This window comes from Etheostoma cragini, chromosome 11 (assembly GCF_013103735.1).
Source record: "Etheostoma cragini isolate CJK2018 chromosome 11, CSU_Ecrag_1.0, whole genome shotgun sequence".
In the NCBI taxonomy this organism is placed as follows: Eukaryota; Metazoa; Chordata; class Actinopteri; order Perciformes; family Percidae; genus Etheostoma; species Etheostoma cragini.
In genome coordinates, this window is record NC_048417.1 from 19,928,730 (window position 1) to 19,949,814 (window position 21,085).

General features: G+C 39.6%; 2 long non-coding RNA genes across 2 annotated transcripts; both read left to right on the plus strand.

Moving 5' to 3' along the window:
• The first annotated feature begins 421 nt into the window (after positions 1-421).
• LOC117953329 lies at positions 422-20,544 on the plus strand. Its single transcript, XR_004658595.1, has 3 exons — positions 422-564; positions 15,881-15,887; positions 20,533-20,544. It is a non-coding gene; the product is annotated as an uncharacterized LOC117953329 (long non-coding RNA).
• Positions 1,469-8,952, plus strand: LOC117953328. The gene is made up of 3 exons (XR_004658594.1): positions 1,469-1,479; positions 8,139-8,143; positions 8,834-8,952. It is a non-coding gene; the product is annotated as an uncharacterized LOC117953328 (long non-coding RNA).
• Positions 20,545-21,085: the final 541 nt, after the last annotated feature.

The window sequence follows — 21,085 nt, forward strand, 5'->3', positions numbered from 1 at the left end:
TGAGGGTTGGGGCAAAGCTGGGTGACGGATAATGTCCTAACACCACAGCATCCCTCATCAGCCCAGCAGCTTTGGAGGGACCAAGAGAGACTAATTTGCTCTAGACCAACTATAGTACTCAGTCACCTTTTGAGTATCATACACTGCCTGTAGAGTACGTCTGATACAGAAACAGCTCCATGTTATAGAGCTTGCGCTTTATGAGCACAACAGCAGAAAACCCCCTTTCTTTCTGTATATATTCATTTAACATTTACCGGTATGCATGCTGCTGTCTTTGCATAAACAATAATTAGTGAGATCTTTTGTTTTGTCTTTTTCATTTTGTGACCTTTGACCTTGATGACAACGTTAAGCATGAAGTTTAAGTGGAAGTGTATGCCAGTGCTTTCGACAATGTTAAAACCTGGTAAAGTTGAAGGGATACACTGCCAATATTCAACCAGCTTTGTATCATAATGTTGTTGGTAGTCTGTGTAAATGAACTATATTGCACTTCCCTCCACTTTAGCAGTGCCCAGATATCCCTACTCACAGGCCAGCAGCAAACCCTCCAAGTGACATGTTTGACGCCAAACTGTTGCTGGCCAAGGGCTGCTGCTTTAACTACAGACTAACAGTATAATAGCAGATCGAGAGAGACAGCTGCCCCGCTCTCACTTTCTCAGACTGAACTCAGGAAAAACTGTAAAACAAGGCAGTGAAAAAAATAAAAACATAAAACTAAAACATGTTGCCTATTTCTCACCTAAAATGTTTTCATAAACATTCAGTTTACCACTTAACTCTTATACCAGATTGTTACCAACCGGCCGCCATTCTGTGTCATAACTTTCTACTTCTACTCCAGTACATTTCACTACTGAAATACATTTCACACAATACTGTACTTTTTACGTCACTGCACTAATCTGACATCTTTAGTAACTAGTTACTTTACCAATTAAGATTTCTGCAAACAAAACATTTAGTTGATAAAATATGATGTTGTGATTAAACTCCAACAATATCTAGGCCTACAGCTGAAATGAGACAATTAAATACTTAGTTGATTGACAGCAGGGTTGTGGTCATGTCCACCTTTGTCAGGTCCAAGACCAGGACTAGTCGAGTCCAAGTCAAGACTGAGCCCAAAGAGGTTTGAGTCTGAGTCAAGACTAAGTCCAGGACAGGAAAAAAAATAAAAAAAAGGTCTTATGCATGACAGTATCAAGACAGTCATTACTTTCCCTCCAACATTATTATTAACATAATAAAGACAACTGGACTCGGGCAAGACCAAGGGACCAGTGGGTGAAACCGAGACAAGTCCGAGTCTAGAAAAACGGTCTTGAGTTCGGACTCGAGTACCACAGCCCTGATTGACAAAACTGATGGTTTCCAGTTTCTAAAGTGTGATGATTTTTCTGAACTGAGTACTTTTATTTTTAATACTTTTAATTAAAGCTACATTGTGTAAGAATTTCTAGCGGTGAAATTGTATATAACAATCAACTGAATATTACTTTCTAGACCTTCCCATTCTGAGCGTGTTTTAACTCTTCTGGTGATCAAACCTGAATTTAGCTCTTAGTATCTCAATAGTTTACACGCATCTTTAGTCTTGTTGCTTTGCCCGTCGCGTTATCGTTTTATTTCTCTTATTCGCTTCCTTGGTGACTCTGTTGCATGTTCTTGAGAATATGTGTGATCCTCCATCTTCAACAGGCTTTCAAATCTGCTGGCAGTCGTGAGTAATCTCCCCCTTGCATTCGTCATGGTGCCACTGAGTGTAAAAGCGCGAAAGGCTGAGGTATGTCCTAATGTTTTTTAACATGCAACAGCAACATGTCTGCTGCTATTCGAGCGACTTGCTCGTATGTATTCTGAATGACAGATTCTACGGGTATTAGTTGGTAGAATTAATAACATGTATGAGCACATATTTGTGAATAGAACAGGTGACTTTGCTAAGAATCAACTAAAGAAATTACACAAGTAGGTTTAAGTGACATTTTTCATGCTTACAGTGTGGAATCAGAACTTTTACTTAAGTAAAAAATCTGAATACGTCCTCCACCACTGATTACGTCCCCCAGGTTATTTGTCGTGTATGACTCTGTGCTTTCTGATAGTTGGTGGTTTTCTACTTTCTGAGCAAACTAATCTCGTAGCTTCTTTTCTCTGGTCATGAAGCACTTTTCTAAAGACCCTCTAAATTATTTCTTTAGAACTCCAATTATCTGAAGCTACTCATCAGTTTGACGCAGGACGATAACGCTGACAATTTTCTGTTTGTGTTATTGTAGCCAGATTCACTGTCGACCCACAGGTGGAACAGCCTACGGAGGAAATCCCACTGCACCAGATGGCCAGTCCACCCATGCTGTCAGATCATCATTGACAGTTTTTTTTTTATTCAAAGCTAACTTTGGTCACAGTTAATCAGTGAAAAATACCATCTCTCTTTTCTGTTCATTTTTTTGATGGATAGCAGTCTGATCTGAGAATATCAAAGACATGCCTGTATTTGCAGGAGTCTGCTGCTTCCACACTGCTGACACACTCAACAGGAAGAAGCAGAGAAGGTTTTATGAGGCCAATAATTCTGTTAGGAATGCTCCAAAAGGTCCACAAAACAGGCAAGACTACCAAGTGAGATTATTTTATTCAGGCCACATTTATAATTGTGGCAGGCCACCATGATAAAACATTCTATATGGGGAAACAACTGATGTTTTTTCTTAGAGGTTGCTTAGTCTGTGACCAATTGATGAGTTATTTGTGAGGTTTCAAAATAGGCTGATATTTACATCCAGCTATATGAAAGATGAGAGGTTGTGTGTGAATTTCCCTGCTATCTCGTCTGCCTTGCACATTAGCTGGTCTTCCATTTGTATAATCATGTAAATCACTGCCCCTTTCGCTTTAAATCAAAGCCTCAGAATTTCTTCACACCTTGGGAAATAACTGTAGATATATACGCATTATTGTGTGGTATTATATTGTGGTATTAAAAATGAAAATGTTTAATGGAAGACAAAATAACAGGAAAAGCATATGTACACAGCCTTCTGTGAAACATCAAGACAATTATTACAGACTCCAAGTATCAACATGTGCATTACTTCCCAGCCATTCAGCTGCCAAATAAAGCACCCAACTGAAGAGGTGACTTGTTGAGATAATTATACATTGCTGCTCAGATGGGCTTCAGAAAAGCTTAGAAATCTGAGTGAGGTGATGAGGTCACCAGAGAAGGGCTTTGTTACATGCATTAACTATAAAGCATTCACTGTATATGCGAGCCTTGAGGGTTCACAGGGCCTTGAATTTCAAAACTCAATATGCAAGCATGCTATTTCTAATGGAAATTAGCTGGATAAGGACTTTTGATTTTATTGAATGGTATTTAAAAAAAAGAACAATGAAAATCAGCATGTTTAGTAACACTTCAGATAAAGAATTAGTTTTTCCCTCCAATTTGGAGGTCTATACAAATCAACCATAACCTCTGGTCCAACTCTTTCAAAAGTTATTTTTGTACAATTATTCTCATTGAATGTTATATTACATACATAAACACATTTTATACACACACACACACACACACACACACACACACACACACACACACACACACACACACACACACACACACACACACACACACACACACACACACACACACACACACACACACACACACACACACACACACACACACAGTACAGAAAGTATTCGGACCCCTTTAAATTTGTACTCTGTTTTTTTGCAGCCATTTTCTAAAAATCCAACAAGTTCTTTTATTTCTCATTAACATACACTCAGCACCCCATCTTGACAGAAATGTAGAAACTTTTGCAAATGTATTAAAAAAGAAAAACTGAAATATCACAAGGTCATAAGTATACCGACCCTTTGCTGTGACAATCATATTTAAGTCACATGCTGTACAATTCTTCTGATCCTCCTTGAGATGGTTCTACTTCTTCATTGGAGTCCTGCATTGTGTAAACTGATTGGACTTTATTAGAAAGGCACATACCTGTCTATATAAGACCTTACAGCTCACAGTGCATGTCAGAACAAATGAGAATCATGAGGTCAAAGGAACTGCCCAAGGAGCTCAGAGACAGAATTGTGGCAAGGCACAGATTGGCCAAGGTTACAAAACAATTTCTGCAGCACTCAAGGTTCATAAGAGCACAGTGGCCTCCATAATCCTTAAAAGGAAGAAGTTTGGGACGATCAGAACTCTTCCTAGACCTTGCCGTCCAGCCAAACTGAGCAATCGTGGGAGAAGAGCCATGGTGAGAAAGAAGAAGACCCAAAGATCACTGTGGCTGAGCTCCAGAGATGCAGTAGGGAGATGGAAGAAAGTTCCACAAAGTCATCCATCACTGCAGCCCTCCACCAGTCGGGGCTTTATGGCAGAGTGGCCCGACTGAAGCCTCTTCTCAGTGCAAGACATATGAAAGCCTGCAAAGAATTTGCCAAAAAACACATGAAGGACTCCCAGACTATGAGAAATAAGAGTCTCTGGTCTGATGAGATCAAGTTTCAACTTTTTGGTGTTAAAACCAGGCACTGGTCATCACCTGCCCAATACAATCCCAACAGTGAAACACGGTGGTGGCAGCATCATGCTATGGTGCGTTTTTCAGCTTTTTCAGGAAAACTGGTTGCAATGAAGGAAAGATGAATGCGGCCAAGTATAGAGATATCTTGGAAAAAAACTTCATCCAGAGTGCTTAGGACCTCAGACTGGGCAGAAGGTTCACCTTCCAACAAGACAATGACCCTAAGCACACAACTAAAATAACAAAGGAGTGGCTTTGGAACAACTCCGTGACCATTCTTGTCTGGCCCACCCACAGCCCTGACCTAAACCCAATTGTGCATATCTGGAGAGACCTGAAAATGGCTGACAGAACTGGAGAGGATCTGCAAGGCAGAATGGCAGAGGATCCCAAATCGAGGTGTGAAAAACCTGTTGCATCCTTCCCAAGAAGACTCATGGCATGAGTAGCTGAAATTAGTGCTTCTACTCAATACTGAGCAAAGGGTCTGAATACTTATGACCATGTGATATTTCAGTTTTTCTTTTTTGATAAATTTGTAAAATATTCTACATTTCAGTTTTTTGGGATGGGGTCCTCAAAAAACTAAGATGGGGTGCTGACACATTAATGAGAAATAAAATGAACTTAGTTGATTTTTGGAAAATGGCTGCAATGAAACAGAGTGAAACATTTAAAGTGGTCTGAAGAATAGCATTTGTAGGCTGGGATGTCTCTGCAGCGCCACAATACTTCATTCAGAACGGTTAGACACATTTTTTTCCTTTAACATATATTGCGCCCCCCCGGCGATTTGGATATTGTACATGTCTATTACAATTTCGATACAATTGTAATTAATTGTGTAGCCCTAGATGTGCCCACTGTTGTTTAGAAATCGTGTTTCCACAATTAATTTCTAAATATTTTGAGAGAGAATATACACTAGAGTTATTAGAGAGACTTGTCCTATACGAGAAATAAGTACTGAAATGTGTTTGTGATGCGAACTCTCTTTGAAACAACTTCCATAAAGTGCATAACTTGAAACACAGCTCAGCTGGAGATACTGACTGTGGTATTGGTTTTAAATGTTCAAAACAGACAGTGTCTATTATATCCTACACATTTGACTTGATCTAGGACTTGCTAAAAGCACTGCTCATCATCCGGTTAGTCTGTTGAAGTGAAAAGAGCACAGAAATGGAAAGTGTGTTAAGAAATTTGTTACATTTTACTGTAGTTCCTTGTGAAACTCTCCAGTCAACAGACCAAAATCTTTCAAAGTTAAAGAAATCCCCGGGGATTGAAAAATTCATATTAGATTAAAGTAGTGTGCACTTAGACATGTCTTTTGGATCACATAGACAATATAGAACAATGTTTTTGTCTATGTTTCTAAGATTTCAACAAAAACAATTAGTATGAAAGCCACTGTAGATGTCAATCTTTCCAGTGAATAAGTGCCATCACTCATGATCTGATGCAGAAAACCATTTCCAGTCCATTATGTCTCTTGCTCACTGCCTCCACTACTAAGACTATAGGCAATACCCCCACTCACCTGAGAAGGCCTGAGCACCAAACCAAGGATATAAATCTACTGAGCTGTGGCGCACAAGGTGAGCGATGTGATACTAATAACACAGAGGACTGAGAGAACAGGTAATGGTGGAAAGCTTTTCCAACAGTACAGATACACAAAGTTCTTATGTTTTATGAACTTTTATCTGTGAAATGGACGGCACAACTTGTAACACATAATGCAATCACTGAAGTTTTTAAGCATGTGCTGAACGGATATTTGAAATAATATTTAAATAATGCAAAGACAATTTTGTAATAGTGTTACTGCTCAAGATTTTTTTGTTAAAATATTTGTCATTTAGCTTAGAAACATTACCTATTGTCTAAATCATAGCACTGACACCAATGACATTGAGCAGCAGTAAATACACCGCTTTGTTTTAGTTCACAGAAATACTTTGAAGGAAAAAGAAAAATATAGTTCACAGAAATACTTTAAAAGAGTTTAAGAATAAAAGCACGGTTTTTGCAGCAAAGAGAGTTTTGGTTCCCCCAAAGGGGTTTATAGCCAGCGCCAAAGAAAAATGACAAGCGCCAAAACATCCTATTTTCAGCTCTCTTCCTTTCATCTATAGCTGCAAAGTTCTACACATGCGGCTTGCGCTGATATGCCAGGTGAGCTGCATGTTTTGGATTGAAACTGAATGCTCCGCTGTGAAGCTAGCCCTAATGGAATCTCTATTAGCAAAGTAAGGCTGCACTGCACTCTCCTGGTGACCTCGCTGCCCTGGAGACCAGAAGCGCAGCGCCAAGCACCTGCAAGTGGGCTGAGGCTCAGACTGCTGTCTGACAACATCAGTGTTATACTGAGACAGTTTCACCAGCTAGAAATGTCTCGTAGTGTTGTAAATAGTAGTCCTTATCTGTTTTTAATTTTAACACCTGATATAGATAAATATGTATACACAGTATAATAATAATAATAATAATAATAAGTGTAATGCTATAAAAGCATAAAAAATACAAATAGTGCAACAACTTGCAGGTTTAATTAAAACTTCTTTTATAAACGTCTCAGTAGTTTGAGGTGCCCTCAAATGGTCGGGGAGGGAATTCTAGATCTGAGGAGCGGCAGAACAGAAAGCATTATCACCCATGGTGCTGAGCTTAGTCTTATGGAGAAGGAGGCAGTTGGAGTTTGTTGAGCGGAGGGAATAACTCCCCAGGTGGATGTCCAAAAATGGATAGAAAACAGAGAGGAGCTCAATGTGTCAAAGGTAGTCCCCTGTCATATGGGCTTCAAAACGTGAGTTGAGGGTCAAAACTTACACCAAGATTGGTGACAGTTCTGGAGGGGGGGGGGGGGGATCTCACGACCAGACATAGTTGTACCAGTTATGGAGGAAGACTGGATTTGATGTGAGGTGCCAACAATTGCCTCAGTTTTGGAGCCGTTTAACTGGAGGAAGTTGTGTTTAATCTACACCTTTATCTCCTCCAGACAGGCGGAGACAGGAGGCAGGAGACAGGAGTGTTGAAGACGGAGATGATGTTGGTGAAGCTGCAGAGGTGTGTTTCCAATTTCATAAACAGTTGCGTGTCATCAGCATAGCAGTGAAATAAGACTCCATAAAAAATAATGACATGGCAAGGGGGAGGATCAGAATGATGAAGAAGATGGGGCTAAGGACTGACCCCAGTGGGACCCCTCTGGGACACCTCTGGTGACCTTGCACTTCCAAGTTAGTCCAGTGATTTGGTGTATCCGGTTGAGGCGCATCCCATTATCCACAGTGTTGAAAGCAGCAGACAAATCAAGGAGTATGAAGAGGGAAGGTGAACCAGCATCAGCTGTCATTTGTGGGTTGGTTGTGAATCTAACAAGGGATTTTTTCTGTGCTGGGGGCAGAGCGGAAACCAGACTGGAATTTTTCAAAAAGGTTATGTTTGAGATGATCCTGGAGGTGGGTGCAACAACTTTTTCCAGTAGTTTAGATAACAATGAAAAATTAGAAATGGGCCTGTAATTTGCAAATGTACCTGAATCAATTGTGTGTATTTTTCTTTTAGAAGTGGTCCGATTATGGCAGTTTTAAGGGCAGATGGAACATTGTCGGACTGGAGGGAGTGGTTTATTACAGTGGTAATGAGAGGGCTTAGGGCAGTTTGCTTTCACTACAGATGTAGGAAAGGGGTCGAGGGCACAGGTGGCGGGTTTCATCCTTTTGATTATCTTCTCAACTTCTTGCTGTGAGATTTCTGGGAAACAGAGATTGCAAGCGCTGAGCGGATAGTTGGATAGTTTTGAAAAAGGCCAGGAAATTATCACACTGTATTTTGTGGAAGTGAGGGGGTTTGTGGTTTGTGAAGATGATTTATGATGGAGAACAGCTGTTTGTAGTTTCTGGGACTGTTTCTGATGAGGTTTGAGTAGAAATGTGACCGTGCCTCTGTGAGTGACTTTGAGTAGTCCTTTTGGTGTTCCCAGTGTGCACAGTGAGACCTGTGGCTTCGTATCCCCGGTCAATGGCACGCCAAGCCACCTTCATTTTCCGTAGCTCAGCATTGTACCAGGGGGCTAATTGGGAGAAAGTGACGGTTCTGGTTTTGGGGGCGTGGAGATCCAGAATGCATGGACATTGGCAGTGAGGAGATTTTCGGCACAAATACCGGTAACATTAATGAAGTTGTGACTTTACGAATGGCCGCTGTTTCCCAACAGATCAGAAAACTGCTGTTAGCGTCCTTAGCACCGGAGTTAAGAGCTGATCCTGTTTGGATTGCTGTAATGACAGTGGCTGGCTGCTAGCAGGCTGGGGACCGACTGTGGATGTGTCCCTGGGGCTGTTAGCAGCTCTCATCCTGACGGAAACCTCGCAGCGGCGGGAGACTGAGGTGTGCTAGCTAACTAAATTACCTTTAAATTAGTCGCCCATCTAAACAGTTAACATTACTGATAAATTTGTGGGTTAGCCCAGAAATGTTAACAGTAGTCAAAAGAAGCATAATACCAATAAATAAGCATGTTAAAGATGTTGTAATCTTATGTTACCCACCAAGAATTAGTTAGCGTTATAGAACTTGTCGACCAGCCTCTTTTTTTAGTAGGCTAACCTTATGATGGAACGATGGATATTGAGATCAATCAATAAATAAGGTCTCTGTTGTATTACTGTGATGTAAAATGACATGTAATCACCAACAAAACGAGAAGTTGTGTAACGCTTACTAAGTATAACTCTCCTCCCACCCACATCCCCCCCCAAAAAATTGATGTTTTTATCAAATCGTGGTTCAAAAATCGTTATATGGACCAAATCATGGGTTTATTGGTACAGGTCTGTCTGGTTGTCTGTCTGTCAACTGCAGGTCCAAAAGTCCAGTCTCTACTATCACAAATCCAATGCACTCATCCATTTCAGTTAGTCAGGAACTGACTGTCCCGTCCCATGGCCCCTCTATGCCTGGCAGCTGACAGATGATTATTGTTTTTAGTTTCAACTTCTTTTAAACTTCCACACATACAGTTTGGAGCTGGGGACTGGCTCTGTTTATGTGCACAGAGGGAATGGGGGAATGCTGCCCTCATTTTGGATTATTTTGCCATTCATAGATCCATTGCCAGGAATACACATTATTCAAACTCAAAAGTGATTTACCTACACTGTCAGGAGCATGTGCATGGCTCACGTTTATCATGTTTTTTTAGGTTATTTACTTTTGAGGTCAAATTCAAGAAATAAAATAAGAAAACATTTGACAGTCTCAGAGTCACATGCTTCCACTTCATCCTTAGCTGGTGTGGACAGGTGAGTGTGTACAGCCACACAACAGGCTATATTGCTTTTTCCATTGGCTCCAAGGTCATAGTTCAGGCTTGGCTCAACATGACCCCACTCATGTAACTGTGACTGCACTGGGCTTGCTTTATGAAGCATGTGGCTCGATGTGATGCCGCCCCTGTGTGATCACTGTGTGTACTATTACTACATGGTACAGTAGCCCCTGCTGATGAGGCCTTAGCTATCTGTACTTGGCTCCTGCTTACCGCAACTGCCTCCTTGACCCCTTTATCTTTATTAACATTAGGTTGATATCCACCCTTTGCACACAGACAGACACTATTCCTTCTCTACTAGACATCATCCTCATCTCACCCCATGCACTACTGTCTGCAGGAAAAAACTAAGAAGCATTGATTTCATAAAGCTGGTCTGGTGTAGAATGATTTAGCAGCCCTCATGCCCCTCCCTTGGTATGAACTCTACATATGAGTCTGTCCAGAGCAGGGCAGGTCTAAATAACTCAGACTTGCTGATGGATTTGGATGAGACCCTGTCCGCCCTCCTGTCTCCATAGCAGCAGTAATGATTGCAGCAGCGCCAGTTATAGTGCACAACATGCAGACAGCCATCCATATAGATGAGAGGGGGAAAAAAAAATCACAGCTTTTGTCTTTTGGCGTAAATTAGCGTCCATCCTCTTGAATTACTGAGCCAACCTTGGCCTTATCTGCCATTATCAGCGCAGCACGACCGCAAAGTCTAGTTCAACTAAAATAGGAGGCTACAATACAGCCATCATTCGACCAGGAGTAATCTGATACCAAGTTACCAACCCCTCTAGAGGTTTACATCTCTTTGTGAACAGTGGTGATGAAATTATGATGCTGGAGTGATGGAGTTTGCTTACAATTACAACATATTAAATATCAAGCTCAAGAGGCCACATGGCAGAATGTCAAGATTGAACACATTGCAAAAAACAACAACAACAAAAAAAACAAGATTAATCTATGCATCAAAATGTCATAATTCTTTTGGGGGGCTCAAACTGACAACAGTCTTGCAAAAACAATCATATCATAGCTCTGGATGTCTAAGCTGTTAGGACTTTATCCCTGTAGCTGCTCAACACAGAGACACCAACCAAAGGTGGGTGTATGGTGATTTTCCAGTTTAAACAAGGTAGGAGGAAGTCTTAGAAATGGGCTGTATTCTTTAGCAGTTTAACATTCTAGGCATGCAGCAGCACAGAGATGAGAGAGGGGCTCAAAAGGTTTAGTTTAAGTTGCAGAAACAGCTTCACTTTGTGTGTGTGTGTGTGTGTGTGCATATATATAGTAATGTAAATGTTGAAGTTGCACTGTAATAATTAGAGAAAGGACGGTTCAGTAGGTTTAATAATATTTTCCAAATCAATTTAGCATGGCTATAAATGAAGCCGACTGCAAGACAGACAATAAGTCAAACAAACCTCATTAGGCTTTCCTTTTGTGAGTGTGTGCCTGCAGTAGTTGGTGCATTTAACTATAATACAGATTATGTGATAATAGCTTATTAAATTCAAAGTTCCCTATAGTTGGGGAAATTAATTTTAAGCAGTGAGCATACCTTACTGTAACATTTAAGTATGCACGACTTCCTTAAATGCATGACAAACAGAATTATCCCAGTAGATAAGCTAATATAAAACACCAACACTGCACTATCATTTATTTCAACCAAGGGTTGCTGTTGCGTGTTGCACGCTCAGCGAGGTCCACGCCACCTCAAGCTTAATTGGTGAATGTTTACTGCAGATGAGAAATTAATTCATATTCAGTGCATAACCATTTATTGTAACCATGTTTTTTCAGGACTGAAAGTCAAATTAGCCTGAGTGTTTCCAGTATGTACTTCAAACGGCATAAAAATGTTACTTACTGGGTTTCTTAAAGGCAGAAACCTTTACAAGTGTTTAGCCACTCCTGCTCTATGTACTGTAGCTCAGTCTGTACATACCCTCAAGGTACAATAAAGAGTCTTTATCTGCCCATCTTTATCCTTGGACTTAATAATCTCCAACAACAATAAATATTGTAAACACTATAATCAACAATTGGGACAAAGTGCTTTAGGCAGAGTTTTCTGTTAAAAAAGACGTCTTAAGATAGGATAAGGTAAGAGAGCCTGTTATTATCCTTTAAAATTATAGTAGTTTCATTCATTCAGTAACTTGGAAAGTTAACAGAAACAAACCACAGACATTTCCAATGTGCTTAAGTTTTAAAGACATCAGGGCAAGTACTGTAAAGGCTTTTGCTGAGCTTTGCTTCTAGTGTAGACAGAGTTTTCAAACCAAGTAAGACAGTAATTTGAAGATCTGTATTTAAAAATAGAACAAATCATAGTCTCAACAGCTGTACCCTCAAACTATTTAGTTTTGTCTACACTGAAGGATAAATTGTTCTCTCTGCACCACAGTGAAATTTATCTCAACTCTGTTCTGTACGCAACCATACTGTTGTCATAGCTCTTACATATTTGCTAAATTGACAATTTGGTTATTATAGTTTTTAACGATACACTCTTGAGTGAACATAATATGGAGCAAAGGCTTAAGGCAAAATCCCTAAGGTACATTCGAATTAAGGATGATAGTGTATGAAAGATTTTCCCCCAACCTTACTGTTCTGACTCTGCCTGTTGAAAGCATAGAATCTGAGGTTAATTTGGGCCGGAGCGCACCAAAGCGCAGCTCCGCCTCTTCAAGTTCACAACACACTCTGCCGGAGCTCAGCTCCATCTCCTTCAGCACCAATCATTTTGCCCCGAATGTTTTGAGTGTACCCTCAAATGTATTTTAAAAGGTTGACTGACAACTATGAAATTGCATGTTGCTTAGTTTCCACTCTGGCTGTAAAAAGCGGTGCAGCTTCAGGTTTATGGAGGTGCTCTGCTGTCAACATGCTGCGGCAGATGTGTTGCGTTTCTGCTCCGTGTATTTCTGCCGCAGTTTCGGTTTTCCATTTTCAATGTAGAGCAGCGCCACTTCCCTAAACTGTCTCCTTCAGACACCAGAGACCCAAACAGGGATCTGAGATCTACCGTATCAGCAGAGCAATCGGGTACTGCACAGCAGAATATGGTGCAGGTAGATTATTATTATTATATTATTATTATTATAACAACTTTATTTTTCACAACATATCACAACTCCAAGAACACAGATGGTATGAGTTATATTGTAAATGTTTAACCACTGCATACAACCAAGCACAGGTGGGGTGGAAAACAAATCAGAGTTTAAACACCAGTTTTGTTGGCACATTGGTATTGAAACGGGTAGATCTTAAATCAACGAACTAAAATTGGACAGAGCCATTCCTCCCGTCAAGGTGTTCAAGAGCAGTGTACAGGACAAGGAAAGTGCATTTTCAACTGACCTATTAGCCCAGGTGACAATGGGCAATGTGCAGTGGCTCTCTGGAATAGGAATCAACGGATACTGATTTTTAAGGCCAAAACTGATACTAATTATTAATAGTTAATAAAACTGATAACAGATCTTCGAACAGAAATGCATTTACATAGAAAATGAGAATCTTTATTCAAAATTAAGATTTGTTCATGCATCGGTTTTCCGCTAAATAAAGAACAGATCATCTGCACAGTGCCAAAAAACTGCCCGATTATCAACCAGGGTAGATTATTGTTCTAGCCCTACTCTGGAAGCAGACGCTTAACTACAGCTCTCAGGTTAGCACAGATAATAACACGATAGGCTTACAATCATTTGGACATGCTACTGATGTTTTATTGGATACAGGTACAAGAATAGTCTTCAAAGAAAATGTCAGTATCTTATGAAAAACAAATGCCAGTAAATCGCTATAACCGCTGATCTATTGCATGCTTTTAAGTCCTGGGATGGAATTCCATCAGGGCCTATCAATTTCCAAAATCTGATCTAAAAACGTTGTCCACCTCCCTCTCTGAAACGTGCAGTGTACTTTCACAGAATCTTTGTAAGCTGACATTTTTTTATGACCAGTTGATGATTTGTCATTTAAACGGCAAACTCTTGAATTGAAAATGCACACAAACTAGAACAGTCATTTTTTTTATTGTGTGAAAAATGACTAATCATCCATTTAAGAAGTGGATCTTTCAGTAGTACGGTACATATTCATATCAAAGTCTAAAGACCTCTAGGAACTCACTGGGTTTTTGCTGGGATACATGTGGGAGGTTTGCTTCTCATCTTGGTTAATAACTATCCCACTCAAATCATGTCTTTTCTCTTGGAAAAACAGTTAGAGCTCTTATCCTGCCTGGGATTTTACTATAGCTGGGATCCTTTCAAACCATCACTCTTCCTGAGTTTCTGAATCAAGGCTAAGGTGCTGAAAGCCCATTGTGCGCTGCCAGGTCTGCCCATTGTACATCTCTCTCCATTAGTTGTGTCACCCTGTCCCTCTCTAATCACAGCCACACACATACACAAAACATAAAACACATACATACATACATACATACATACATACAGACATACAATGCCACAGATGCTTGCTAGAGATGTGCATAAACACAGTTGAAGGTTGCAGATGGACATTGTCAGATAGCCTTGCTCTGCAAACAAGCTGGGGAGGACAACCTAATGCAGAAACAGCTTATTAAATGCTATTAGCCTGTCATTTCATCTAAGTGAATCCTTTCTTGATCCCGCCGCTCAGCAAACAGCTTTGGGGTCACAGCTTAAGACAAAGAAAAAAAAGAGAGGAAAATGAAGCAAGGCCACTCACACTAATGGGGCTAGTGGGAATGAGAGAGGATAATGAGTTGTCAACGATCAGAGAACAGGATTTGAATCTAATTATACACAGAGAACAGCAGTGGACATTGGATGGTCTGCTTTGTGCTTTTGAGAAGATGCATTTCCCGGGTTACAAAAAAAAACAACATATTATTAAATTAGAACATCCAATGAGCTGTGCAACACAAACCAGTGATTCGTGTTAAGCGATTAAACAATATAGTTACAGAGCAAGGCATGGTAACATGCAAATGAGTAAAGATCTTCATGGCCATGCACCTTGAATGGAAAGAGTTTCAGAGTTTAAGATGAGCTCATGTGACATGCATCTTTAAAACAAAAATGTAATTCTCTACCATTTTTCCACTCTTTGCATTTCCAAAACAAGATCAAGGATTTCATTCTGTATAACCATTGGTTTAAGTGTGTATGCCTATCATAACATAGCTGGTTAAGCACCTTATATTCCCAACTTTCTTCCAAGATCCCTGATGACTCAACTTATGTCTGAGCTGACAATGTCTCAGAAAAAAAGATTAACAAAATGAAAAGGGAAGCCAAATGGCCACCATGTGAAGTCGGTGGAGCCTGTATGATTTCAGCGACACAGCAAAACCGTTATATTAAAGTCGGTTATGATGTTACAGATTTATACTTCTTTTCACCCTGACATACAGTACCAAATGGCGCCATTCAGCCCTATTTGGAAAGATGTTGTCTGGTGCCTCCATGCAGACGGCTTTATAAATCAATATGACTCGACAAAGTCAGAACACAGCCTAAAAGGAAACTAAACAAATGATTAATATGGCTCAAGGTTTTGATAAAGGTCAATTTGGTAAAAGTATGCATTGGTTTGAAGCAATTACCACCAGTGATCTGGCCCTACCTGCACAATTGGAGTTGCCATGGATACTTGCTGAGCAAGAAATGGAGATGCTTACCCTACATGACAACATCTTAAATGTATTCATTACATCTTTGTTTGCCTGTGGCTAAGGTTGGACTCCTGGACTTCTAAATATCTTACAAGATAAACCAGTTGAATTGCAGGATATTACACTTCATGTTATTGTATATAATTGCACAGAAGACATGTGATTTTTCCTGCCAAGTTCTCAAAGTAGGATAAGAACATAATGTAAAGCAAAGCTATGTGTTAATCCAGTTAATTTATAGGTAAATGCCCTGAAGTTCTGGTCACCCTGTGTAATTGGGACGTTGACAATGAACAGTTTAACAGTTAATTGACAATACATTTTTTATCCCATTAAGGCTGTCATTTAAACAATTAAAAACATAATTAAAAAAAATAAAGCGCTACAATCTTTTGAACTTAACTACTAGTGAACTTGCTAGTGCAAACTTTGCATTTTCTAAGCTCTATTTTTGCCGAGTTTAATGGCTCTCTGGTGAATGGCACTTGCTCACAGCAGAGATCTACGTGACACATGCCACTATAAAGATGAGGACTGGTGAGTTAAATCAGCCATCCTATACACAGAGTATGCCAGGCAGACACACAGCTGACATCTCTGCACTAATTGATGCGATGGACACAGGTATGGACAAGTTCAGTGTCCGGACAGCTGCGGCCTTGTAGAAACCGGTCGCGCAAGCAGCTCCATAGTGGCTCCAAGTGGCTCCATTTGTCCACAACACAACCGGTAAAAGTCCGTAGCTGTACACAAAATTGCTGGTGCCTCCTGGATATGGGAACTCTGGGAATGCAGTTGCCTGCTTGTTGGTTGAAAGGTGCTCTAAGCAATTGGGTGACGTTACTTGTTGTGTACAAACAAAATGAGACTAGCTTGCCCCTTCCTCGTCCTCATCCCGTCCTCTCCCTTCATTGCTTTTCGGCACTAATCCCCCACCTCGACCCCCAAATCCTTCTTGTGGGTTATTGGCTGGAATACTGTTTGTGTATCCTTTGTGGTTCAGATGCGCACAGTTTATTTTTGTTGCCGTTTGTAGACCGTGGGCTGTCTACAGAGACCGTGTTTTTTTACAGTGTGTTCTGGGGACAGGTAGCCCGTGGATAGTTAGGACATGTTTGCTGTATGTGACAAATGTTGTGGCTAGAACACGCGCACATCGCTTAGAGCACCTTTAACAGTTATTGATCAATTAACGCGGGTTGGCTATCAGTAAGAAAAAAAATCAAAATTTGCATCCCTACCATTAACATTAATATACCCCATTTAAATGCCTATGTATTGCACAATTTGAATCTAAATAAGCATCCCTAGTGAGGAACAAAAATCACTACTAACAAAGCCACAACCTTCAATAGCAAAACCAAAAAAGGCTGAGGGAAAAGACACTTCTTCATGTTTGTGGAGGTCACTGTTTTAAGTAACTTCAAAATCATGTCTCAATTTATTGCCCATTTAGTTCAAGCCCAGGGGGTCAGAGATTTTCACCAGTGCCAAAACTGTCCCATTACAATAGATGTTCCGCTCTACGAAAAATCCTCCGAATGTCCGCTCCGTATACTCACTGAATATCTTAACATTCAGATGAGAACTCCAGTTATAAGTTATAAATGCTTTGGAGTATTTGGAACATAGATTCATGAAACCTTCTATATTGGAAGTAAACATTAAATTAACATTTCTAAATTATTTAAAAGATTAGATTTCCAATTGTTAAAAATTAATTTACCACCACAGATGACATCTCAAAGCCACCAATATGTTTGTTCTTCCAATAACAGCACTTTCTTGTTGTCCTGTCACACTTTTTTAGATGTTCTTGCAAATTTGTGTGCCTTGTTTTAAGTAATTTATTAGGTAGTAAATTACAATTCATAGTGTTAAATATGTCTTAGTGTCAACCCCCTTCCCAGGTGTTAATCCCTGTGTCACAAGTCATCAGTAACTGATGAAGTCATTTACTACCAACTTAACTAGCGAGCAGCTGAAGATATTCTATCTTCTATTAAAAAACGTAAGCACCTTGTCATTTCAACAAGTATTCTGTAGTCAAGTGATTGGCAGTACCAGAGGTTAACACAAAGAGCATAAGGCAACAATTGACAAAAATTTCAACTTCCATTTTATATGTCCCCTAATGCTGCACAGAAAATGCAATTTTTAATGCAATTACAAATACTGTTAGTAGAACTTCAACATTTTAATTGGCACACTAGTTTTTTTCCATGCATTATTTATATGCTGAGCTTAATGAATACATAGGCAATTTACATTCATAATGCAATTACACTTTTTTGGACCACAAGGTCAAAGAAGCAAACTCTTTGGAACATGGGAAGTGTTGAGCAGCATGCGCCCTCTGACCCCAGGACCACATATAGGTGTAAATTCTAGAGGAAACCAATCACTTCAAGTATTCTGCCCAATACTGGACAGCCTCAAGATACCTCCGCACATCAATGGACAAGCTGGTCTTGACCATCTTCTGATGACACTGTGTTGCTCAAACTTCAGTCACATTATTATCCCACTTTGGGAAAGTCAGTAGGGTTTTAGTGAAACTTCATTGTTTGCTCACTGGCTGAATATTGGATGTGCCATTTTTTCTTAGTGCAATATTTCTGAAAAACATGATAACACATGACCTTTATTTGTGGAATATACATCAGTGCAGTGACACTGCCTTCTGATTGAGCAGGGTCTTAATTAATCCCCCAAACAAGAGCTATCGATAGTCTTCACAACTTAATGCCTTGTGAGATGCTGCCATGGATGTGAAGCGGTTGGTGAGGTTATTAACACCATAGGGGCAGAGTTAATCTGCCTTGATGCTCTTAGATCTCAAATCAAATACAAGGCATTGTAAATACCACAGAATAATCTTCCAAACTCAGTCCGATGACGTCGGGCATTTATAAACCGAAAAAGACTTCATTTTTGTAACATACAATATGTTTAGTAGATACTTGTGAGAACATCAGGCCAAATTTTACATAAAAACCCTAAGTGGCACCGCATCTTCCACTTAGTCTGGAATTGCAATTTGTTCTTTCAGTCTGAAGGTAATTTGTTATTCTCCATCCAAAGATTTCCTATACTCTACTTAACAAAAAGATCTACAAAACAAATCACAAATAGGAATGTTAATACACATCAGACTACACACTATAATGCAAAACAATGACCAAAGTAAAATGTGGTTATTTATTTAGAATGCAACTCTGATACAGTGAATTCCATTATATTAGCTCATAAGATCAACAATCAAGATGAACTGGTTTAAATGAGTTCACTATTAGTCTATCATTCAACTGCCATAATAAGTGCGAACATAAAATCGTCCTACACATGAACATTTCCAAATGGTTTCAGTTGCCCAAATTTAAACATTGTCCAACTAGAGAAAAGGGAATTTTAGTGATTTCATGAAAGATGTGCCACGGATGACAAACGAATTGCACTCCCAGGTTTGAGCACCTGTTTGAAAACTATCACGCACATCTCTCAGCACAGAATGTCTGAAGCAAAAAGGCTTCAGACATTCTGTGGCCATTCAGACCATCAAGGCTTTATAAATGGTTTGTCTTTGAAAATTAAGCGTGTAGGTTAGCAAGGTGAGTTTTTTAAGTAACTACGATAAACTAATAAACTAAAAGCATAGCTTTGCACATATACACTACATGCTTACCACTAGCTAAACATCAATTAATTGATGCAGAAATTCATCAGTAAGGCATGGAGATCAAATTGAAAATGTTTTTGACTTTGATGTCTAGTTATGGTCTTCAAAGATTAAATAAGTCCTAATGATTTTTTTCAACATGAGGCAATGTGCATACTAGGAGAATATAAATATATATATAAAACTCAATTGTCCATCTTCTGTGAAACCAATCACACTCTGAAACCAGGTAAAAAAAAAATATATATAAGGGAGGAAGTCTTTGATTCTTCAATACACTGTGGTTTATATGCATATTTCCTGGTTTATCCTTATCTCCCATACAACTGTCAGAGCCTTAAGGCGAAAACCTCAGCTGAAAGGATTAAGTTCAAAGGCAAGCGAGAAAATTACTCACAGACTCAAAGTCTTCAGCCGTGCAGTGGGCCTTCTTAAAGTGACAAGACTTCACCATGTCCCACAGGCGGTTAGCTGAACGGTCGTACAGCCTTTTGGAGTCAAACTGGCCACAGCATGGTAGCTCTGCTTTGGTCCTATTGAGGTATTTGAAATTTTTCCTATTCACCTCAAACATAGGACTTGTGATGTTCTCTGTATGCTTTGCAGGTATATGCCATATTGCCCTCAGATATTCTATGTCACATGCAGTGAGTGCAGATTTTCTAAGAGGATTTATATACTAATGCTATGGTAGACAAAGTTGAGACAGTGAAAGCAAAGGTCCTGCTGGACTCAAGAGGATCCCTTGTTGACAACTTGTAACAATCTAACTAACCCAAACTGCTGCAAACTCCCTTTCTTTGGATTAGTAAGTGAATGGTTGGGGCAGGGGGTGACACTGGGTCAGTTTCACCCCAGGCCACACGTTATTTTGCAGCACAGAATGTTAAAATGGAATCTAAGGGTTTTTAGAAAACAATGGGTAAAGTGTTAACTGTGTAGGAGAGAATTCCAATACTTTATCTATCCATAACAAAACCTTTTATCAACTATCCATCTCACACAAACAGGAAGCCAAGTTCAAATCTATGTAGACCATTATGAAAAAATAAAAGCAAACTCATGCAAAATTGAAGTAAATGGAAGCTCCCATTAAAAGCTTTTTTGTCTGAGTGAGAGTGAGGAATTTCTAATGAAACTTGTTTCCATTGGTCCTAATAAAAAAGGCATGACAAAAGGTTCACTGATCTACAATTAAGTTTAATTTCTCTGCCCCAGCAGCAATACATTTTAGAGGATTCAAAATAGTTTTAGCTTGAAAGCACTGCAGCAAAACAAATTTGTGATGTAATTGTTTACTCTGAAACAATGACAGTATAACTCTGGCTTGAGTGTGGAGAGTACTAACAATGCATACAAAAAAACACCAATGCCTACATGCGTGCATGTGACGGTACCCTCTAGGGGAACACTGCAGTTAAGCAACTTCTCTCACCCTTATTGCTTCTAGATTAAGCGACGCAATACTAATAATTCAGTTTACAATGCTTGCTAAATGTCTCATAAAACAACTACTAGTACTACTACTTCCCTCAGGACAATGGTAACAGTGTTAACCCCCCTACAGCCTGACCTTGGCAATTACACATTCTTTGCTCTATTCTCATATACACACTATTTTAACAGTTAGTCAGTACCCCACCAACAACATGGTTAAGATGGCGAGGAGATCTTACTTTGCTAACCTTTTTTCTTCCACTAAATGTAACCCTAAAGTCCTTTTTGAAACCATCAACTATAATGTCAATCCTGCTCCTCCTGAAGTGACAGGGTTTTCAAGTAAGGATTGTAGTGACTTTCCCTATCAATTTGTAAATAAAATT